General features: G+C 30.4%; 1 protein-coding gene across 1 annotated transcript in view; it reads left to right on the forward strand.

Moving 5' to 3' along the window:
- The first annotated feature begins 115 nt into the window (after positions 1 to 115).
- LOC142324613 (superkiller complex protein 2-like) overlaps positions 116 to 25,898 on the forward strand; it is a 154,020-nt gene continuing 128,237 nt past the window's right edge. Inside the window, exons 1-2 of the mRNA XM_075365468.1 lie at positions 116 to 882; positions 8,592 to 8,776. The gene's annotated coding sequence lies outside the window, so the exon portion shown is untranslated. The remainder of the gene's footprint in view (positions 883 to 8,591; positions 8,777 to 25,898) is intronic.

Below are 25,898 nucleotides of genomic sequence, written 5' to 3' on the forward strand. Positions count from 1 at the left end.
AATGATGTTATATTCCCCATTTGACAATAAATTATTTGATATTTGTCGTTTTTGTAGTAGTGTTAAAAAAAAATCATACTTAATAACTTTTTTGTTTATTTTAAGTTTTATGTTATATAATATAGTTAGTAAAATAATCACTGATTTTATCATCCGACCTCTTAGTTAACCGGACTTAGATATTTTATTATCCGTAAAATTTACATAAATTATTGCTTCTTGTAGTATTCGAATTATTTAAGAGATTTTCTTGTAGATGATTCAGAGATTAATTATGATTCAAATTAAATATAATCTGAGATAACTGTTTATTAAAACGTCGATTATTCGGATCTCCATATTTCAAACATTATGTGACTTAAAAGCGGTGACAAATCTGAGAGAAAAATAATTATTAAAATGCTGAAAAAAATCGCTTGTTGAACCAAGACTCAGATTTAAGCAAGTTTGTAACTATCACGCGTCTTATAAAATTGTCTTTTATAATTATTTTAATTTCAGAAATTAAAAAATAATAAATTGTATATTTTTTATTGTTATATTTATCCGAGAAATGATTAGGCAGATAACATTGAACATTTTTGAAAAAAGAATGCAACATAGTAAAATTTCTTATGCGAATGTGTTTACTTTCAATAACAAAGGAAGGTTTAATATTAAACTGCCTGTGTCGGTCGGTCGATCGTTATTATGAGAAATGAAACTACAGTGTAGGACATTTTAGATGGTGTGGGTACTTTCATAATTATTTAGCTGTGGCAGTTGAGAAATTAGTTGTGGAGCGACGGTATTTGCAGTGGTGGGGAGCGTCAAAGATATTACATATGTGCAGTATGGAATCCAGCGGCCATCACGAGTTGATTACACAGTTCATTGACTGCGGTAAGTAATTTTATATTATTTTAATATAGCATAAAATAAGTATCATTATTTTTGTAACTATAGTTTACCTATTGTACCCATACTTATCACGTAATAAATTTTATAATACAATTTGCACTCTTATTTATACAAAATAAATTAACTAATTCGTATAGACAAACATTTCTAACATTGTTTTCTAATTCTAATACCGGCAAAATAATACCCCAAAAATAAACAAACAGAAATGAAATGACTTATAAATTTTTCGTTATCCTGGTTATAAGTTTTACGTTAATTGACCAATAAAATAATCGAGGAAATAAAATTATTGCACAGTCTAAACGAACTGGTTAAGCAAAGTTTGCTTTATGTGTTAAAAATAATTATTTTATAATTTTAGATAATTTAAAATCTTTAGTCCGAAGTTAGGACAGATTCGTTACTTTCTGGATCAAGCTAAGAATCGAACCTCAGATCTTCCATACAACACAACAAGTACGCCTTTGCCATCGATGCGGTGATAAATTAATTTAATATTACACCGAAGCGGTTAGTTATTCAAAACATATTTTGCTCCTCAAACACGGTTATTGAAGGTTCTACAATTCAATACTTAAATTCATAATTAATACCAGAGAAATGATATTGGAGATTCAGATATTATTAATCATTGGAATTGGGTTTGCAACAATTCATATTTAAATTTATCTTTATTATTATCCAAAACAATTTGTATACAAGAGGTACTTTCATTAACTTTAATTTAATTGTGGAATAAGTGAAGGTTGATACTGTAAAATTTAACATTTTTTCAGCTATTTTATCAAAGTTTTTTTCTTATAAAGTAGAAATACTAATAAACTAGCTTAAATATAGGATCAATGCCACTTTTTTTTTGTCTTCAGTCATTTGACTGGTTTGATGCAGCTCTCCAAGATTCCCTATCTAGTGCTAGTCGTTTCATTTTGGTATACCCCCTACTATATTTTTAATTAACTGTTCTTTCTACAGTAGTAATCTATGCCTTTGTAATTGTCATTTCAGACATTGTAAAAAGACAGGAGGAAATGTTATAAGTACAGCGACTTAAAACAAACTAATAGTAACTTACTGAGACAGGCTTTCTTGCGTGACCCCACATCAAAATGAAATAAAGTGTATTGAGAATGGACCTAATACAAGGTCCTCAGATATTATTTGCAAACAAGTTTTCTTCAAATTTATTCCCGTCAAATATTCCATATATTCCTACATCTACTTCAGAATTAAAAAACACGATTCAAACAAAGTTTAAGTAGAGAATAGTTTAGAATTTAAACATTTTGTTCAAGGTAGAAAAGATTATTTATAGAGAAGATATCTAAAAATATTAAGAGATAAATTATTATGGAGATTTTAAATGTCTTATATTCATTAAGAATAAATAAAAATTAGATTTTGCTATTGAGAACCAAATTTACAAATACCTTTTTATGATGAAATATTATTTTTGAGTCCTTATATATTTACAATGTAAGGTTTTTATTGAATTTACGATTTTATTTCAATTCACATAATTTTCAATTGATTATGAAGAGCGATAGAAACATTAAAGAAATTTTTCATCTGCTTTAAAAGTTATATAAAGCACAAGTTTTGATTAACAAATATTTATGAATGAGTGACAAGTATCAATATAGGTCTGCATATTTTAGATAACAATACAGAAAAAACATTCTTTGGAAATTAACAATTTATTATAAGTTCAACAATTAATTATACAGACCGTTAAGGTTAGGAATGGATCTAAACAAGTGTAATCCTGATCTAGTAATAAAATTTATTTGATTTGAATGATAGCAAATGATTTGCTATCATTTATATACTACTATGCTAAATAATTTATTAAAATTTAAATTATCATTCATTTTATGGGTTACAGAGCAATGACCAATGAAAAGGTGAAGTAAAAGAGATGTATACATCAATCTAAGATTTAAAATATGAAATAACTGCTGTGTTGAAGACATTGTTGCAACACAGCTTGAATTGCAATTCAATTTCAAATAATATCTGTTAGAAGTTAACGCAAACAAAGCAGTTGTTAATAATACCAATAAAAACATACAAGATCTCTCAAAACAATTAGATCTCTCTTAATCACACAGAATAATTAGTGCATACTGTATGAGGACCCCGCATCTTACCCTGATCACCAATTTTACACTGAAAGTACAAACGATATGCTTTTTTAATTTTTTTTTTTTTTTTGTCTTCAGTCATTTGACTGGTTTGATGCAGCTCTCCAAGATTCCCTATCTAGTGCTAGTCGTTTCATTTCAGTATACCCTCTACATCCTACATCCCCAACAATTTGTTTTACATACTCCAAACGTGGCCTGCCTACACAATTTTTCCCTTCTACCTGTCCTTCCAATATTAAAGCGACTATTCCAGGATGCCTTAGTATGTGGCCTATAAGTCTGTCTCTTCTTTTAACTATATTTTTCCAAATGCTACTTTCTTCATCTATTTGCCGCAATACCTCTTCATTTGTCACTTTATCCACCCATCTGATTTTTAACATTCTCCTATAGCACCGCATTTCAAAAGCTTCTAATCTTTTCTTCTCAGATACTCCGATCGTCCAAGTTTCACTTCCATATAAAGCGACACTCCAAACATACACTTTCAAAAATCTTTTCCTTACATTTAAATTCATTTTTGATGTAAACAAATTATATTTCTTACTGAAGGCTCGTTTAGCTTGTGCTATTCGGCATTTTATATCGCTCCTGCTTCGTCCATCTTTAGTAATTTTACTTCCCAAATAACAAAATTCTTCTACCTCCGTAATCTTTTCTCCTCCTATTTTCACATTCAGTGGTCCATCTTTGTTATTTTTACAACATTTCATTACTTTTGTTTTGCTCTTGTTTATTTTCATGCGATAGTTCTTGCGTAGGACTTCATCTATGCCGTTCATTGTTTCTTCTAAATCCTTTTTACTCTCGGCTAGAATTATTATATCATCAGCAAATCGTAGCATCTTTATCTTTTCCCCTTGTACTGTTACTCCGAATCTAAATTGTTCTTTAACATCATTAACTGCTAGTTCCATGTAAAGATTAAAAAGTAACGGCGATAGGGAACATCCTTGTCGGACTCCCTTTCTTATTAGGGCTTTTTTCTTATGTTCTTCAATTGTTATTGTTGCTGTTTGGTTCCTGTACATGTTAGCAATTGTTCTTCTATCTCTGTATTTGAACCCTAATTTTTTTAAAATGCTGAACATTTTATTCCAGTCTACGTTATCGAAAGCCTTTTCTAGGTCTATAAACGCCAAGTATGTTGGTTTGTTTTTCTTTAATCTTCCTTCTACTATTAATCTGAGGCCTAAAATTGCTTCCCTTGTCCCTATACTTTTCCTGAAACCAAATTGGTCTTCTCCTAACACTTCTTCCACTCTCCTCTCAATTCTTCTGTATAAAATTCTAGTTAAGATTTTTGATGCATGACTAGTTAAACTAATTGTTCTGTATTCTTCACATTTATCTGCCCCTGATTTCTTTGGTATCATTACTATAACACTTTTTTTGAAGTCTGACGGAAATTCCCCTTTTTCATAAATATTACACACCAATTTGTATAATCTATCAATCGCTTCCTCACCTGCACTGCGCAGTAATTCTACAGGTATTCCGTCTATTCCAGGAGCCTTTCTGCCATTTAAATCTTTTAATGCTCTCTTAAATTCAGATCTCAGTATTGTTTCTCCCATTTCATCCTCCTCAACTTCCTCTTCTTCCTCTATAACACCATTTTCTAATTCATTTCCTCCGTATAACTCTTCAATATATTCCACCCACCTATCGACTTTACCTTTCGTATTATATATATAATGTATTATATATATAATGACATTCGAACTCATCCGTGAATACTTATTAATTTTGTAATCTGGTTTTGGGTTTACCAAGAAACAATGTTAACCATACACATGAGCATCCATCATTCACATGACTGTGAAGTTAATCCCTCAGATACTGCCACCCAAAAGTAACAATGCAAAGCTGTGGCTATTTATGAAAAAATGAGCCTGTTTGTTTAGCATCATTTGTTCTTTAGACAATTTTTCTTCAATTTTTAGACATCTTTTTTTAGGAAATATTTATGAATAAGATCGGTCAAAGTTAAAAATGTTACTGAAACCTAAATTAGATTATAAACCATTTAAAATAAAATATTGTAATTAGAACTTAGCAGTTTTGTATATTTAGTTACTTCATTTTAGTGTTACTGGTTATTTGGTGCTCTGAGTTACCAGTTAAATTAAGTGTTCATGAATACATAGGTTTATAAATGCCCGGTTTATGAACTGAGCATATATAACTTTGAAGTTATATATTAACTATGAAGTATTATTTGATTTTAAAGCATTTCCAAGCTATTGCACCTGGAGTATACCTGAAAATATTCGTATATTGTTTTTCATCCGCTTAGAATTTGTTACCTTGTCTGACCAACGTATTTTTAGAAGAAACCTGTAAGACGAACATCTCAAAGGTTTCAAGTTTTTTTTTTAATAGATGCCTCATTGATTCTACTAGATACAAGAGAATAGAGATTATATAACATCTGAGCATTCTTGTACGCAAGCCAATAAAAGGTCTGGTGACACAAGTACGTCAGAAGAAGGCTGATTTGGTCTTCACAAGTCTGCACTTAATTTCTAACTTGTGAACCCACCTTCATCAATACTACTATTAAAATACATGTTTTTCATCCTTTATATAAATCCGATCAACCCAAGTACAGAATTAATAAAATAAAAAAATAGGATGACGCCTACCTTATTCCATAATCCAAGCAAGAGCACTTTCACAAGTACCTCGCATCATCAGTTGCTGTATAATTTTTCAAATCTTTCGTTGCAAATTGCTCATTAAAATTAGAAGTGAGATTTAAAATTGTTAAAAAGATCCTTTTCCAATTAAATCAAAACAGAAATAAAACTATTTTTTTTTTTATATTCAAAATTTTAAATCTTATACAAAATATGAAGTCATTAATAAAAAAATCAAATTAAAAGTAAAAATTAAAATTAATAACAAAAATAAAAATAAAATCAATAGAACTGTCTACTAAAGTAAATAAAGTTATATAACTGTCCACAGTTGAAATATTATGAATTACCAATGTCTACAGAAGTGCTGCTACCTACAGCAGCTTCTATGATTGTGTAATCCTCATATTCTATATGTAGGTTGATCAAATAAATTAATTTTTTTATTTATAAATGTAAAATCTTTCTAAAATGTCAAAAACCTTATTTGTATTAATATTGTATTTTTTAATTTCCAGTATTTCTAATATTTGTATGCATATCAGACATGGAATGTCTATTATTAATAAGATTATCAGAAACGTTAAACCCAATTTTCTAATTTTATAATATCTAAAATGTTCATCAAATCTAGTTTTAAAGTACCTATATAAATATGGTCATAATCATTGCATTTTATTTTTAAACAAATTGTTTAAATCATATGAAGCAATACGTGTATTATTTTTTAAATGTTTTATTAAATGGTTTTTTGTCTGATATGCAGGTTTAACCAGATTTTTATTGTAAACCCTTATGTTTTCAACAATATTATCAGTATATTTTAAATATACATTGTCATTTTCTGTGTGTTTATCTGTATTAAATATGTATAATTGTTAATTTTTGACATTGCTTTTTGTATATATTATCTACTAAACATTCATTATAACCATTATATTTAGCAATTTGTTTTATAATATCTATTTATTTATTTTATTTATTATTTCCATTATACTTGTGTAATTGATTGCTTTTATATAACCATGTTCATATAAGTATTAATTTTTGTGACCACAGATGATTTGCATATTTATGTTTGTTGGTTGGTTGTGAGTTTCCTATGTACTGAAGTTATGAATCAATTATTTTTATTCCTATTATCTATTTCGATACAGTCGTCTTAAGTGATTTATTCTCCTATTTTTATCAATTCAAAAGTAAATTTCAATTCATTATTGTAAGAATTTAACTTGTTCAAAATTATTAAATGTTCATTTTATATAATGAATAATAACAATAATATTATCAATAAATAAATGGTCTTCATGATTTTGTATTAATTTATTTATTATGTTGATTGTTTCATCTATGGGTATGCTATGGTACATGTTAACTTATGTCTTCCTGGTGTTATCCCCAATTTTTAAATCTTTTAATTTATTTACAAGTTTGTAAATGTAATATAAAGAATGGATACAAAGAAAATTTAAATTCATTTTGATTCTAAGTATTTTATCTATTTTAGAGATGATGTAAGAAGGGGCAGTTATGAAATTAATTAAAGGTCGCATAGGCATATCAGGTTATGTATTTTTGGTAGTACAGATAATACTTTATATTTTTCTTCAGAATTTTCATCCTTTATAGCTTCACACTTGCTTGTAAAATGATTCTGCACACCTGATATTTACTGATGACCATGAATTTAGTATTTTGATGTTTTAGACTTAACATGCCATAAAAACTTGATATTAAGTATTTACAAATATGCTGCACATATTATTTATTTTTTAATTTTACCATTTTTTAACAGTTCCATAAGTGATCTTTTACATCTATTTTAATTATTGCTACTTGTGTATTAACGCCACCGCAGCTACAAATTTATTTAAAAACAAAGTAGTCAATCGGATTTTGGTGGAAAATGAACAGTCTCTTATATTAATTATATAATAAATAGTTATTTATATTTATTTTATAAATATAATTTTACCAAACTTAACCTACGCTCACTTCGCTCGCTAACCTTGACTAATTAACACCGTAATTTGAGTATTTATTTAATAAATTCAGTAATTATTGCAATTAATTATTTAAATAATCAAAACACTCCTGTTAATTAGTCAAGGTTAGCGAGCGTAGGTTAAGTTTTAAATTATATTTATAAAATAAATATAAATGACCATTTATTAAAATTAATAAAGACTGTTTTGATGAATCCATGTTAAACTCTGTATTGGCCCATTTTCCACCAAAATACGATAAAAAAGCTGTAGCTGCAGTGGTGTTAATACGTAAGTACCTAATTATCTTTTCATTTAGGTGAGGTTCCTTTTATAACTCGACTTTTGTTACTTTCTATTCTTGTATCTTTCTATTCTTGTAAGAGGCTGAATAAAATTGTCTGAGTACTTTAATTTTAATTTGTAGTACTTCATTTTTTAATTTTAAAGTAAAAAGTATCTTTAATCAGTAAGATTTTGAATGTAGTCTTAAAAATATACGTAAATATGTAATATTCCATTTAACCAACCGTAAATGTATTTATTTTTAAAAAATAATTTTTTAATTGTAATATTTTAAGAGATAATTTTCAATTTCCTTTTTGTAATCTGTGAAAATTATTTACAGGTGCTAAGCAAATGTCCTGAAACTTTTATCTCATAATACCGATGACACATTTTCCAAAAGTACTTTCTTATTCGGTTGAGTGTCATTCTTTATTTTAGATAAAATCCCTCCTGTACTGTGAAAAAACAGGATTCTGTCTGTATCATTATAAAAATTAAATGCGAATGCTAGTTTACATGTGCTGTAGCCACACTGATTTTAAACTGTGTACAAAATTGATTGTTTTACAACAAAACTTACTGTATTGTTATATCAAATTTTTTTTATTATATCAGGCTATCTGTTTCAGCTTTCTGTTCTGGCTCTGTTGAACCGTTAAGCACCAGATTTATCAGAAGTAACATGCAGGCTTGCTTTTTTTGAAAATAATGGTGTTCACTATGCTGTCAGTTCTTGTAATTACAGATTTGGAGAAAAGGTTTAACCGATGAGGGAAAATCACGAAAGTGCTATTAGGAAAAAAATAAGCATAAGGTAAGAAGCATTATCGAATTTTGTACTGTTGTTGGTAAATGGTTTTTATACATTTCATATTAAGATTCATATTATTTTTCTATACAGTTACATTTTATTTAAAATTCTAATAACATAAAAAGCACCTAGTACAGAATATAGAGTTGCGTACCTTAATTTTATCATGAAAGTACTTTCATAGGATTCTCTATCCTCAGTCAGTCACTTTGTGTTTGACACAAAGTAATGCCATACACTGATTTACTTTCAAAATCCTGTAAGTATATTTCTGATAGTGGAAATCTCATGGGTAAAGTATCTTTTTTGGATATAAAATATATATAACCCGATAATAAATAATGCACATATAATATTATTAAATAAATTAAATTTTAAATTCCCTATTGAATTGGATAATATAATAGAATGTTAAATTATTTAGGTGTCAATATTGAAATAAACAAGGACAGCCAGATTGAAACATCATTCTAATTGAAAACCTACATCTAATAATATAATAATTAATAAAAAATCAAATTATCGTTGGTCTCATAAAATTAACACTTGTACAGATACAATTAATACAGCGATCCAATACACATGTAATAACAAAGAAATGTTAAGTAACAAAGTAAACATAAAACATATAGCGGTTGAAAATGAATATGATACTACTTTACCTATGATACTTTGTAAAACTACCTTATAAACAATACATAAGACGACACAATAAAGTGAAATCATATACATAAAGTATTTATACATTAATTATATCATTGAAAACTACTAAAACTTACAGTAAAGAAATATTTAAACCAGCACGCAAACCTGAACCCACGGGGTTGGTGGTCTAGTGGTGAATGTCTTCCCAAATCAGCTGATTTGGAAGTTGAGAGTTACAGCGTTCAGGTCTTAGTAGTCAGTTATTTTTACACGGATTTGAATACTAGATTGTAGATACCGGTCTTCTTTGGTGGTCGGGATTCAATTAACCACACATCTCAAGAATGTTTGAACTGAGAATGTACAAGACTACACTTCATTTACACTCATACATATCATTGTCATTCATCCTCTGAAGTATTATCTAAACGGTAGTTACCAGAGGCTAAACAGGAAAAAGAAAAAAGCACGCAAACCTAATAAACCGTATAATTAGATATTAAAGAAACCCAAAATAATAATAATAATAAAATCAAAAACAATTTGTGTGGGATTTATAAAATTAAATGTAAATGATTGTGATATTCATAAAGGAAAAACAATAGAGCCTTTAAAACTAATTTCTTTAACATTATAGAAATAAAAAAATTAGTTTTTTATAATATGGCAAACCATCTGATAAACAATAAACATAATATTTCCGATATAAATACAAATTTTGAAATATTAGAAATTAGTAAAGATGACATAAAATTAATTATTAGAAAAATATTACTTTATACTCTTATAAAAACAATGAAGCAGCACAGCACCCATGTAATAAATTAATATGCAATTTTCATTATAATATTATAGTATATCTTTATTTAATATGCAGTTTAATTAAATAGATTCATCATGACTGAGGATACGGAATTCTGTGAAAGTACTTTGATGATAAAATTATGGTAAAATGGCTACTTGATTTTTATATTAATAGAGTTTAATTTGAGTTTGTAAAACAAAATTCTGTATAATGTTAGTAAGAAGATATAACAAATAAGAAAAATTTATCTGTTAAAAAACTGTTTTAGGAGATTTATTATCTAGGAATTCCCACATCGGGTATCTATTACATCTCCATCTGGTATCAGGTTACCTTATTCTGGATACCTTAATTATATTCAATCGGCTGCACCTTTACACAATATTCTCCCAAGTAAAAACAAAATAAAAATTAGTAATAGGGGCTGAGGAGGCACAGATCGGGATCTACTTTAATAAGTTGGCTCTCAAAAGTCATTTTGTCTATATTCTGACCCCCATAGGGGAAGACACCTACCTGTCTTGTGGTGATTTTGGTTGCCATACCACCCTCTATTCATAGCCATGATGGGCTTTACTGGAGGTTGTCTTTTAGACCCTCTAGCTTGATAACACAACAGTCATCAGTTCGGTTTCTGTCAGGATGCCATCGTTTGAAATGCCTCGGCAGATATTTTCAACAGCTATCAGATTTGCAGAATAATTAACTGATTCGCAGAAGCACAATCGCTGCACCTTCCTTTAACACTGAAGGTTTTACACGTAAAGGTTTTTGTCTACAGTTTACCAGAGTTGAAAAAATTATAGCTGGGGGGTCAGCTTGGTGTTTTAACATAGTCATTAAAAAGCTGTTTTGGTTTGATAGCAGATGATAAAAATCCCTTCAGTGATCGGTCACCAACATATTGAACCGAAAAACTATTCCGGAGGATGAAGACCATCCTGGCAATCATACTTTACAGTGGTCTCTGTTAACTATATTTTTGTCTTTCATGTACACCACACACACACACACACACACACACATACACACATACACTTTTTTCTCTTCAAAAATCAAAATTACCATTTATAATACTTTTAAAAAGGTAAGTTCATTATAAATATTTCATGGTTGTAACATAAAGAGTAAACAGTTTTTTGATATCTTTTCAGTATTACTGAACGTTATAACATATATTACAGACTAATAATTTAGATACATTATTTATGTAAAATGATTTAGCTTGTTATTTCAGTGCTTATTATTTTATCAAAAATAATTTTTCGAAGCAATGCTTCTTAATGCAGGCTTTAGGGAGTCAACTGAGAAAAAAAACGAGTTTATGTTAAATATTACTAAAAAAATATTAAATTGCTATAAAAAAATCTCTATAATCTTTTTTTTTTATATAAAGCCTGTAGTTTTGTTATTGCTGACTTTGCAGGTATTACTCTTTCAGGATATTGTAACAATAAAAATGAGTTGTTGGTTTTGAAGAACCAGTTGATGCAGAAGCAAGTAGTATTTTCAGTCAGAAATACTGTTAAGATGAAGAATCAATTCATATGAAGTAATTCGGCCAAAATATTTTTGGTTGCTTCATCATTTTTTATTTTATTTCTTTTATAAGTTATTCCCTAATATATTGGCCACTGCTTGTGAGCAGTGGCCATGCTTGTTTATCCATATATACTTGTTTTTGGCTGTGCAGACATTAGCAAAAACTAATGTTTTTAGACTGGATTATGCCAAAACATTGCAACATATAAACATTTCTTTTTCATCAATTTCTCCTCTTTAATTTGGGTCCTTTATATTAAAACCCCTTAAGTAAAAATGACCACCAAAATTTGATATCAAATAATAATAAATCCTGTTTTACAGTTTAAATTCGCAATGAAGGTTGTGAAATATCGAATTGATTTTTTTTATTATATTAGCTGTCATACTCACCATAGCTAGAATAAAAACATTGATAAGTGTTCCCTTCTTTTTTTTATTATTTTTTTAAAATTCAAACTTTTAAATCTATTGAAAGTTTGAGGTTTTTTATCTCTGGTGGGGGCTTGGGACAAAGATCTAATTTTACCACGTAATATGATGCATCTACAGTAAAAATTTCAATATTTGATTCTGAACAGAGTTAATGAATTTTCAAAATATGCATAAATCATGTGCATTTACACCATTATTAACCGTCAGAGTTTTTTACAGAGTTAAATCATAGAACACTTTATTTTGTCTACAATATATCTAATTTAACTAATAAAAATGAAAAGTTAATTAACCAAATAAAAACTAAATTTAAATACAGTTATACTTAAATTTAAGTACAGTTTGAAAAAATTAAAACTATTTTTAAAAGTTTGAAAGGAATTAAGAATAAGTATAGCGAAACTACCAGTAAAATACTGGAAAATGTGGACAAGATTTTGGAAATCACCTGTGAATTATCTATTAATTTTGTAATTTGGTTTGGGGTTTACCAAGAAAAAATCTTTAACCAATAACATTCACATGACTGTGAAGTTAGCTCTCAGATACTGCCACCCAAAAGCAGCAATGTGTCAAGAGAAAGTGTGCCTGTTCGTTTAATATCATTTGTTCTTTAGACAATTTTTCTTCCAGTTTTAGATTTTTTTTAGTCAGTCAGGCTAAAGTTAAAAGTTTTACTAAAACCTAAATTAAATAATAAACTGTGTAAAATAAAATACTGTAATTAAAACCTAGCTGTTTTATTTTTAGTTACTTTATCTTAGTATTACTGGTTGTTTGGAGCTTCCAAGTTACCAGTTTGTGCGACTACAAAATACCCATTTTATGGACTGAGCGTTTTAGTTGTTTTAAATAACATGTGAAGTATTATTTGATTTTAAAGAATTTCCAAGCTATTCCACAGTTAATCTTATATATATATCTTATCTTGCGCACCAAATAATAACATTTTGATGCCGTGTTTAAACCGATTCGGTTTATCTTGCCACGGGTTTGAATCTATTGCATTCCCTAGATTTTCACTTAGAAAAAAAAAATTTTTTACACATAAAAAGTGCTAAGTACCACGCGCACACATTCAGTAATAAGATGTCTAGAATTATTTTACCTTGTTTACTAGATATTGTCCCGTAACGAATATCGCTCCATAACAGCCGACTGATGTTATATATGCGATCACATATTTTCCTTTGCCACACATTTCATTGTTCTGAAAAAGAATAGGTTTTAAAATATAAATATTTAAAAATAAATCTTCATTTATTTATCAAATGTTGCTATCGCAAAAAAATGTATTATTTAGCGTGAAATTACTTGGGGTTTACTGCAAACCGCTTTTGAAACTACGTAATAGCGAATATAAAAAAAAATGTTGTGCGACTGTCATTTTAGCCGGGGTTGTCGTAACGTGACTTTTTATATTAAAATTGTATTTTTGTTCAATATCCTTTAAAATAAACGCGTTTCAACTTCTATTTAAAATTCTGATCGCTGTCCCTTAGCGATCTCATATCGGAAATAGATGAACGTACAAAATTATGAACTTGCAGTTCGCCTACGCGTCTGCACGCGCGTTTCTCCCCACCGACCCGGCCGACCGCGGAACCCTTCTGTCATTTGCAGGCGGCTGTTTATGTATTGCATCGGTGCTGAAAATCTATTCTATCGCGTACCTCTACCAGGAACGACCGAGAAGAAGAAGAAGAAGATAACATACCTAATTGGAAGGCCGTCCAACACGACCCGCGGGTGATGGGTCGCGGCTAGACGACCTTTAAGAAACATCGCAGTAGTTTTCTACGCATTGAAAACCATCTTACGTTGAAGACTTCAACACCGTACTACCTTACATTCCTGAATCGCTCTGAGTTCTATCTCAGCACGCTAGTTTCCCTCGACCAGCAGCAACCCATCGACGGCATAAGCCGCGATGCGGCAGCCGCAGGGCATCAGTAACCGCTCATCAAAGAACACCGGTATCCACGATCTAGTATTCAAATCCGTCTAAACGTAACTGCCTTTACTAGAATTTGAACCTTAGAACTCTCCACTTCGGTTTTGATACGTAAGGAACCCAAAAAACCGAACGGAAATTATCCGGATATTCGTACGTACATGTGTATGTGTTCAGTATTGCCTCTTAATCACCTTCTATTTCCAGAACTAGTAGACCGATTTTGATCAAAGTCGGTCAGATTACTTCTATACATAGGGATTGATGCTATTAAATTTTCAACTTAAAAAATCAAGTAGGTGAGGCTGTAGACTAAGTTACCCACAGTATCTCAAATTTTCGCCTGATTAAGGTCATATTTTTATTAGGCGCATTTGTTAACGATTAAAAAATAACAATATTTGCAAAATCGCACCCCGCCCCAAAAAATGCTGTTGAAGTCGTCGGCTATGTTGTGTCGTCATAGATAAGCGGTAGAATTAAATATAAATAAATGAATAATATTTTAAATGTAAAAATGTATCTGTCTGGGCGGGTTCCGAAATCGATCGCCTGGTCCGCTTGGATTTCAAGCTGCGTTGCTAAACCGACATGCCCTTTCTACCGACGTTACGTTAAACGTAGATCTTATTTGCAAGTTACTAACTTTACAGTTTTTACATATTGAATTATCTATACGAATACTGCCCGGTTTACGTCTATCTAAGAGTTCATAAACATCACTATATTCCGACGAATATTTACTTTTAGTAGTTACTTTTTTTTTTTTTTTTTTTTTATAAAATAGATGGTGATTTCACAGATTTATCCTTATTTTCAACATCAATCTCAGGCGTCGATGGGATTCATCAATTTTACAGTTCTTTTCGGTCTATCCCCGATTCCATTATGGCCTTTAGTTAGTCTGCTACTAAAACGAGGAATGTTAGAAGCGATAATTATAAAAAGCTATCGCAAAAACAACACTCCCTTCAATATTTTAGTACGTAGAACGTTATGTTAGAAATACAATGTACAAAATTCACATCTTATTTGTTTACATTCGATGATAATACGGACATAATTGTAAATTATCTAACGTTTAAAAAAAAACATTTGAAATATCGGTTAACTCGTTTAAAGGTTATGTAATTTTGTAAACCGCTAATTTTTCTAGATAAATATTACGAAATTACACATGTAACAGATTATTTGTTAAAATTAATTACACAAAGAAATATTTCACTAATATAACAGTATTATAGTGCAATGGAATCGGTAAACTTGAACTATTACACGAGGAAAAATAATTTAAAAAAAGTATTTTCTTGATTTCCGTTTCCCCTTAATCACGCCGGAAAGGAAATCGCATCGATCTAAGGTGGACTGTTCAAGGATAAGGACGTGTATTTAAAGGACTGAATTCAAGATCGTATTTTTTCTTTTTTTAATTCTGCAACGTAGAATTTTCTTGTATTATTATACAACAATTAAAGGTATAAATTTAATTTTCCCTCAAAATACTGGTAACTATTAGTCGAGTGAAGATAAACCGATACAGATTCACAATAAATCCGGCCTCCGTGGTGCGACTGGTAGCGTCTCGGCTTTCCATCCGGTGGTACCGGGTTTGAATCCCGGTCAGGCATGGCAACCGATGCCTGCAGACACGCAACCAATCGTTCATCTCTGCAGCAATATCTAATGCTGGTCCCGGAGGTTAAACAAAAAAAAAAACAGCTACTTCTGTACGGATTCGAATGTTAGATCGTGGATACCGGTGTTCTTTGGTGATGTTTCAAATAGCGGTCGACCTGAGACTGTTCATATATTCATACGTAGACTACAATTCATACATATCATCCTCTGAAGTAATACTTTACGGTGGTTCCGGAGGCTAAACAAAAAAAAATAATCACACTAAATTGCGATTAAGCTATCTTCTTAATAGTTAAGAAACAAAAAAAAAATATTCCAAGTTCTTGATATCGATAAAGTTGCGGTATATCGAAAAAGGTATGCGGTAATGACATAATAATTATTTTGTATCGTAATTTTTTTCATTGTATTTTTAATCGAGACAAGTAGGTTCAAACTGTAGATCAGAGGTTCCCAAACTTATTTTTCTCATAGATCACTTTCAAAATTTTGCTGGTTCCGGTGGACTCCTGCAGCTATATTTCTACCGTATTTCCAGTCGACGGAAAATGTGAAGATTAGATCTGACTATGAAAATTTGCGTTACGGCTGAGTTCCACTAACTAACAGCTTCCGAAAAAAAAAGTGAGTATCGATCGGTTAATTTTTGATCGACTGTGCTGCGAGTGGATGTCAAAAAAGTAAAGTTGGCCGATCAAAAAAATGCTTCCATCCGACTTTACATTTTTGACATCTACTCGCAGCACAAGAAAGTAATCGATTCTCACTTATTTTATTTAGAAAGTTTTCTAAATAAAATTTACCACTCTGAACGGGAAGTTTCCCGTTCAGAGTGGTAAAAAGCAAAAGAAAAATAGTATATTTTTTTGTGTCGCATTTATTCAAATATGTAATCATTACGCTATTAATTATTATCGTTATCGTATCGCGATGTAATATAATAAAATTGTCGTAATATAATTAAAATTAAACATTAATAACGTAATGTAACTTCTACAATGACGATCACAAAATATTTACAATTTTAATGGGAGGGATGTACTAGATTGATACGCAAAGTCAAGCCAACATTTTAGTTCTTTACTATCGAAACCAGATGAATTTTCGTGGACCCCCGCTTACGAATTGTGAACCCCAATTTTTGGTCACGCCAAGGTAGACCACCGTCGAGTCTCCCGTGGACCCCTGGGGGTCCACCTGGACCACTTTGGGAATCAATGCTGTAGATCGTCGATTTCATCGCCGTAAATTTACGTTAGATACTTTGTTAAAAACGGTGACGATATAAATTTAAATACAACCGTTTGTCTTACACGACTATAGTCGGTTTATGAAAATATTTTATACAAGTTAACAAATTTCGCACCCGTCGTATAATTTTCGTGCAAACCTTCTAAATGTTTCTTTTTATCGAAGCTGAATAATTTTGTCGCTCCAAATCTAAAGCTGTATTTTGTATTCTTTTTCTCCTAATTCAATCCTTAAGCTTATCGTATCTTCGATATAAATGTTGAACAGTGCCGCTGACGGGCAACAGACTCGCTTTACTCCTCGACCTAGATCTACCCAGTACTTCTTCTTTTCCTGTTTAGCCTCCGGTAACTACCGTTTAGATAATACTTCAGAGGATGAATGAGGATGAAATGTATGAGTGTAAATGAAGTGTAGTCATTCTCAGTTCGACCGATCCTGAGATGTGTGGTTAATTGAAACCCAACCACCAAAGAACACCGGTATCCACGATCTAGCATTCAAATCCGTGTAAAAATAACTGGCTTTACTAGGACTTGAACGCTGGAACTCTCGGCTTCCAAATCAGCTGATTTGGGAAGACGCGTTCACCACTAGACCAACCCGGTGGTGACCCAGTACTTACCTACTTTCAACGCCGCTGTTTTCTTTAATTAAATTTCTGTCTTTCCGTTCTACTTTTCTCTCTTAAATAATTTTCAAAATGTTTACCCGTTTGACTCTTGAAAATCGTCTTCGCCAAAGCTCATTATGTGAATATTAGTTTAAATATATATTTTGAGTGTAACCGTAGATCAAGATTTGCATAAAAATGTAAAATTATTAGCCTAATTTATGTTTTTATTTTGTTCGTAAAACTGCACCGTTTAAGTTTTTAACTTGTAAACGGTAAGCAAATAAATATCCTATTACATTGTTTAACTATTTATTCAATACCCGCCTCATTAACGCACTTATGAAATTGTACGGGAAGTTCGTCTACTGCAGTCGATTTTTCATTTTTCATTTCTTTAATTTGCTTTCTATTCTTCTCATTTTAGTATCGATGGACCTTTATCCTCTATATATGGTCACAGCCGATATATCGATCTCGGTAATAATATTATATCGTATATTAATTGTAATTGTTATTATTGTATTGTATATTGAAATACCTGTAGGAAAACACCCCTGTGCCTGATAATTAACCCCACGGTGTTTTAGTTGAGGACGGGAGAGTTATGTCGCAGTAAACTACTGACGCATTGCATTCCATAAGCCACGTGTGTTTCACGTGGCTTGCGGAATGAAAAATAAATATTTTTTCTAAATACTTTTCTAGATATTATCGCTTAATGTTTAGAAATCTACCGATGCAGCTGCATCCTGTACAAAGTGTAGAGAATAATTATTCAGTTCTGAATAGATTCTCGTCGAGTAAAGTTCCATTGTAGTACTCGTTCGATGCACTTCATCGTCCTTATTTAATTCATCATTAACGTATACGCAAAATGAAGATAAAAGTTAATTTATACCGATTGTAATAATGTTAATCGGATAAATAAAGTTCATGTTTGATTTATTAATAATCGTTAATCTTTGACTGTAAAAAAAAAAACTTTTACGATAAATTAGAATTCAATAATTAATAAATGAAATAAAATTTTATGTGCTTTGCAATTTTAAATGTGTAAAAAGGCGCCCACATCAGATTTTTTTTTTAATAGTTTACATCACAAGAAAAATTGACCTGACTTTGATAAAAAAAACTACTACAATAAAATATAATCTTCACCTTTAAATTTCAATAGGTAAAATAACGCAGCTCTTCTTTAGAAAATTATTTATTCAACGATTAAAAAAATTATACCGTAAAACATTGACGCTATAAAATAAAACCGCAATTACGTTTAAAGTTAAACCTTCCTCGATAATGGATACCTGGAAAAAGTTTTAATTAAAATCATTCTCTCAAAGTTAAATTAAAATATTGGTAAAAGAATTGTTCATATCACGTCAGTGGTTGTTGAGTTAAAAGGATAACCTGCACACGCGCGCGCCCACACACACAAATAAATAAATGGTTTGTTACCAATTTAACATATTGTTCATCAAACATACAAACAGGGTTTTTTACCCTAATTTATTAGTCTTTATCACAGATTTCTCAAAAATTGCTGCAGATACGGTTCTAGGACTTATTTTATTCGATTTTTTATGTTAAAAACTCTTAAGACCAGCTCACGCATTGGAACAAGATGGTGATCCACTGCGTTACAGTTTATCGGTAAGAGAAAGTACTGGCGGCAACTTTGACGAGTGGCTCGGAAGACGTGGTATAACTGATCACGTGATCTTACACAGTTACACTTTTCAGTTTGGGTAATTTTGAAAAATAATGTTTTTTCTCATAAGTCTAAAGGTTTGCGATAGACGAGACGAAAATTTGAAGATGAATGTAAAGCGTTATACGGAAAGAAAGATTTGTATAAAAAATTGATACAAATGTAAAAAACGGCTGTAAAAAATGTGTTAAGTACGAGTACATGGGAAGCATTTTGAGCAATTCTCGTGAGGTTTTTAAAAAATGTACAAAACTTTTACCATCTATAAAAATTTATTATCGATTTAAAAGCGCAAGTATTGTTTTCAGTTTTTGAAATACTGTATTTCTCATTAAAGCGACTTTAGGGACGCTATATTTTCTTAATTAGCGTAAGAAATGGAAATACGTAACAGTTTCTTTTATTTTTAGAAATCATCTGAAAAGTTAAAGAAATATTATCTTGTTTTTTTTTTTAGTAATGCAAATGGCAGTGAAGATATCTTGCAATTGTATTATTAATTAGGAAGAAGGTTTAAGTACATTATCAAAGAAACATATGAAGCAACTATAAACTAGTACAGTTAAAAAAAAAAATTGAAGCCGCAAGAGAACTGATCTAAGACAAAAAGCATCCAAGATAAAAAGCAATGTATCTATGACTTATTACAGTAGACAAACTACCGAGAACTGTCCAGTATGTTATTAAAAAAAAGCCGTCAAAGATTCAACTTTCATATCTTATGTACATGTGTCATACATTTATGTATACGTATATATATATATATATGAGAGTAGAGAGAGAGAGAGCGATTGAGTGCGCGGATTGATTAGGAACAACTAACAAATCTGTTCACTGTTCACTTTTATTCCTTCCTTTTTTGTTTTTTAGACTTGCTATACAATTGTGCGCCATTATGTCTCAATACATCCACACGCACGCCCATAGTCAAAGCAAATAAAATGTTTAGACTGCAGAATTAACGGAAAAACTATTATAAATATGTTGGTACTATAAAATAAATTAACTAATCGGTCAATCGATCTTAAAACTAAAAATAAAAGGATCGAATAAAATAATTAATAATGAATCTTAATTCTAATATATTTAAATTAAAAGTAATGTTTGTAAAATATAATTTGAAGATAAAAATTATAAAAAAAAAGATATAACAAATAAACCGATTCAGAATCATTTACAGAAATGTTGTAAATGTATGTCTATATATATATATATATATATAGCATTTTTTTTCTGACACGTTAGGAAAATATAATTACATATTTTGTAATAAAATATTAAGGAAATATTTTTAAAAAATGGCAAAAAATTAAATCCTTTACTGTTGAAAAATATGCATAAAAAAAAAAATTAACCACAGTTCTGTTATATTGACGGCAATTTTTTTCATTAGTTCCCGATTACCGCAAAAACTAATGAACCAGTCATTACGAAATTTTACCTGTAACTTACTTATGACACCTGCAAAGTTACCCGCAGTTTAAATCTCATCAATCTCACTACTACGTAAATCGTAAAATAAAAAAGCTTATAAATAAAAATCTGTAACTTTCTTTACCGAGATGTAATGTCGTTGTCTATGTTAATATAGACTTCGTCAGAAAGCAATTATGTTTTTTACTAAATTTAATTCGTTGTCTATAAAATATTAATTTATATTATCATAATATACGTAAAAATAAAGTAATTTGATAATAAAATTCTAACCCACCGGGTTGGTCTAGTGGTGAATGCGTTTTCCCAAATCAGCTGATTTGGAAGTCGAGAGTTACAGCGTTCAAGTCCTAGTAAAGCCAGTTATTTTAACACGGATTTGAATACTAGATCGTGGACACCGGTGTTCTTTGGTGGTTGGGTATCAATTAATCACACATCTCAGGAATGGTCGAACTGAGAATGTACAAGACTACACTTCATTTACACTCATACATATCATCCTCTGAAGTATTATCTGAACGGTAGTTACCAGAGATTAAACAGAAAAAAGAAGAAAAGATAATAAAATTCTAGAAAATGACGACCGTTTACAAATTTACAATTGTTTACATAGTAGCAGTGTATATTTTTAGTTCCTAAAGTAAAAATTTACATCAGGGTAAGCCATACCCGTAATCCGTAATTGGCATAGATTCGACTTTCAATTTGGTATTAACATTTTCATAACGCCTAGGTCACGGATAGAAAAAAGAACTTGTAGGACTATTAGAATTTAAGATCGCAGGTAACGTGAATCTACGCAAGAACGTTCTCAAAGACTTGAAAAGCAACGCATACGCTCGGCTCAAATTCGAATTCAAACTATGAAAAATAAATTTCAAATCGGTTTTGGAATTCTTGAATAACTTCAACATCGATCTGAATGCATTAAAGATTTTAATTTGGGAATCTGAATATTTTCTAACATTTTACTTTATCTAGAAATTGTGAATAGCGATAAATCTTGAGATCAACAGCCCACACATAATTACTAAGAAACTATTCCAAATTTTTGAAGTTCTCTACGCATACAGCGCGAGCGAAGCCGGGACGGTGAGGGATGCTAGTGATCAAATAAAATTTGAACAGGATGAATATTTTAAGGAAACAGTATTACTTATAAAATATTCTGACGAAGCAGAGACTTCCGTGAAATATTAACATCTAAGAAAAAAAGTAAATTTTAATACTTTTAACTCCGGAGTCGAGAAAAACGAGAAAAAAGTACTGGATGGTGTCATTTTTTTACCGATAATACAGTACTTTTCTTCTGTTGTAGATTTAACAATAAATAAAATAAAATTGCTGCAACTACCTGCAGAATTCGACTAAATAAAGCTAAACCACATGTAAAGCTACTAAAATAATATTAGATTTCAGATATAAATTTAAGTCAATATTTTCCTTTAATGTATATCTCGGTTCTGTTAAAAATATTGCTAATTTAAAAATTATTTTTGCTGTTGATTAGTAGAAACGGAATTCAGTAACTTTTGTAAGTTCTTAAATTATGAATTTATGTTGTTTTTCCTTTACGAAAAGGATCCTAAATTTTCTTCAAAACTTAAACGAAGAATTTGACGTCACATATTTAAAAATTAGTAAGATGAAATGAAAATTCATTTCAAGGAAAATCCTAGTATATAATTGCCAAACTCAGTTTCCCTTCCAAAATGAAATTTTATTTAAACGTAATAATAAAGTAATATATTAATCTATGAAAAAACACATTTTACAAATATAATTCTATAGAAAACATGTGTAACTAGACTACAATATGTGTAATATATATATGTATTATTACACACAAACACACAGTATATATAACATTCTTAAGGCGTGAAATTTCAGGTAATAAAAAATATAGGTTAATTATATCATTATATATTTTATTACTTATCTGTTTAAGAATAGCTTTGTAAATCGGAAAATCTTCAAAGAATGTCTTCTATCTCGCCTTAAAAGAACCCCTTATCAGGAATCGAACCCAGGACTTTCAGTAGAAATTATTAAAACTAAACCGTTTATCTAATCTGAACTTTATCTTAAATTTTTTGAACGATTTTTGTGACAATGAAAGAAAACAGAAAGGTATTCATTTTTATATTATAGCAACAGGATATTAATTGCTATACAAAGCCTAGACAGTATTAAAAGGTTGTCCTCAGTCGAAATTTTCTTTACAAATATAAAAGTAACTATAATTAATGATAAGTTAACTGATTAAATGAAAATATGCATTAAAAATAATTAATATTTACAAACATTACAAGCACTATTGTATTATGTTTTTATTCTTTTGTGTTGGGCCGTTAATATGATTTATATTTTAAAATTTTGTAGTATTAAAAACAGACGGTTAAGTTTTCAAGGACAAATTACAGGATTATAAGACAATCACCCTGGTGTACATGAAAGGTTACAGGGGTGCAAATTCACACGCACTCATACACACACACAACAAACACACATTCATACATATATAATAAACACACATACATTCACGCATACACACATAACACACACACACATACGCTCTGACACAGACACAAATACACTCATTCACACACCCATAATAAACACATACACACACACACACACACACACACACACACACACGCGCGCGCGCGCGCGCGCGCGCTCTGACAGACACATACACACACAAATACACTCATCCACACATCCATACATAAACACACACACACACACACACAACCACCCACCCCCCCGCCCGCACGCGTGACGTGTATGTATGTACATACACGTCATATACGTCACGCCGAAACTAGTCAAAATGGGTTTACGGATGGTCAAAATGGATATTCCATCGAAATTTGTAAACCGAATTTTTTCGCGACGACAATATTTCCTTTACTTCGTACAAGGAAGTAATAAAATATTTTTACATTTATAACATATTTTTAAAGTATAACAAGTTGTAACATATTTTAAGTAAGTATCCGATCGCGAAAAATTTCGGTTTTCAAATTTCTACGGAAATATCCGTTTTGACCATCCCTGAAGCATTTTCACTAGTTTCGGTGTGGCGTCTGTACATACGTTCGTGCGTATGTACGTATGTATCTCGCATAATAAAAAACGACTAGCCGTAGCGTGTTGAAATTTTCGAATTAGTGCTCTTGTAACATGTAGCACGGCTTTTTTTATGCACGGCTTACACACACAAATGCAAACAACTTAAATTAAAATATCTATCATTTTATTGAAATATAATAGTTTTTATTTATTTAATTCAATGATTCTAACTAAAACGCGCATTCACTTCTGACTTCCAACATACAGACCACTCTTGCCGGCCTCCGTGGCGCGAGTGGTAGCGTTTCGGCCTTTCATCCGGAGGTGCCCGGTTTGAATCCCGGTCCGGCATAACATTTTCACACGCTACTTGTCATTCATATCATCCTCTGAAGCGATACCTAACGGTGGTCTCCTGAAGTAAAACAAAAAAAAAAAAAAACAAACGACTCCAGTGCTAAAAACATACATACGTCAGTGCTATACTAGCGCTCCTTGTGGTGATAGGAGGTACTAACGAGGCACTATACTTACTTAGAAACTAGTTATTTTGAGCATTTATTTATTGGGGGGTGCGATTTTGCGGAATTTTTTTAAAAATATTATTTTTTAATTGTTAACAAATGTGCCTAAGAAAAACCTTAATTAGGCAAAATATCGAGACGCTGAGAGTTACCTTACTCTAGAGCCTCATCCCCTTGATCTTTTAGCTTGAAATTTTAAAGGCATTAAGCTCCATGTATAGATAATTTGTTATATATATAATCGGACCAAGTTTGGTCAAAATCGATCCAGTTATTTTGGAGATATAAGGTGATTTATGGTGCGTCACCGAACACACACACATACGTAAATATGAACATCCGGAAAATTTCCATCCTGTTTTTGTGTTTTTTGGGTTCCTCGTGTGTCAATGTAAAGATCCGGTGAAAACCACACACGCACAAATTGGACCGATTACATTATTTTCCCATCTACTGCTATAGCGGTAGACGCGAAAGTAAAATCAACATTTTATTTAAAAGGGTTTGTCCCATTTGGTCCTTTGTCAACGGTGACGTAAACTACGCGATATAAAATTTTTAATAACAGCAAAAACTTTAAAAAAACTTTTAAAATATAAGAAATTTGTAAAAATCAATAAATTTCAAACAGACGGTCCCAACGGATCCTCTTTTTTTTAAAAAGTATTGAAAAGTTAATCGAACATCGCCGCGAATCCGATCGACTTGAAACTGTGGAATTTTAAATAAGCACTTTTATCGAACTAAAATTCAATTTTTTATGAACACTATACAAAGTAAAAAAAAAAAAAAACATTAATTTTCGGAGAATTTATGTTCAGCCAGTCCTGAGATATTGCGATACAATCCAAGATACGTACATATTCCGAAAATATGTAGTATAAACAAAAATGAAGGTTTTAGGTATTTAACAAAACAAAATGTACAATATTATGAAACAAAAGAATTAGATGTTCCAGAGAAATAAATAATCAAAAATTAAAAATAAAATATGTTAACATCAACTAAAATTATTAGACAGAGTTAATTAAAAATTATTTTATCTAAATTTGTTGGAAATAATTTACGTCACAAGTGTGCAATACTAACAATTAATTTCATTAAATTTAACAGAGCAATACAATTTTTAACAAAATATAAATATTATTTAGATAAGAAATTCTGTCAAATGTTCAATCTGTGTGTGGATTCAAGAACGTAATTTTTTAATTTTAGATTCTATTGATCTTTTTTTAATGCGAAGAATTAATATTTCTTGTAAACATTATTTTGATGAGGAAGCTGCTAAAAATATACAAATTAGATAACTTTTAGCAAGCGTTTTCAGTAAACTTGAAAACTGAAAAAAATCGTTTTATACACGCCGATTACTAATTTTTTTCGTAGTATATTAACAAAAATTTTCTCAATATTTTTTTATTGTACGATAAAATTTTTAAGCGTAACTTTGGAATTAAATGTCAACCGACCGACCGTATTTGTATTCGAGGACCTA

This window comes from Lycorma delicatula, chromosome 5 (assembly GCF_047948215.1).
Source record: "Lycorma delicatula isolate Av1 chromosome 5, ASM4794821v1, whole genome shotgun sequence".
NCBI lineage: Eukaryota > Metazoa > Arthropoda > Insecta > Hemiptera > Fulgoridae > Lycorma > Lycorma delicatula.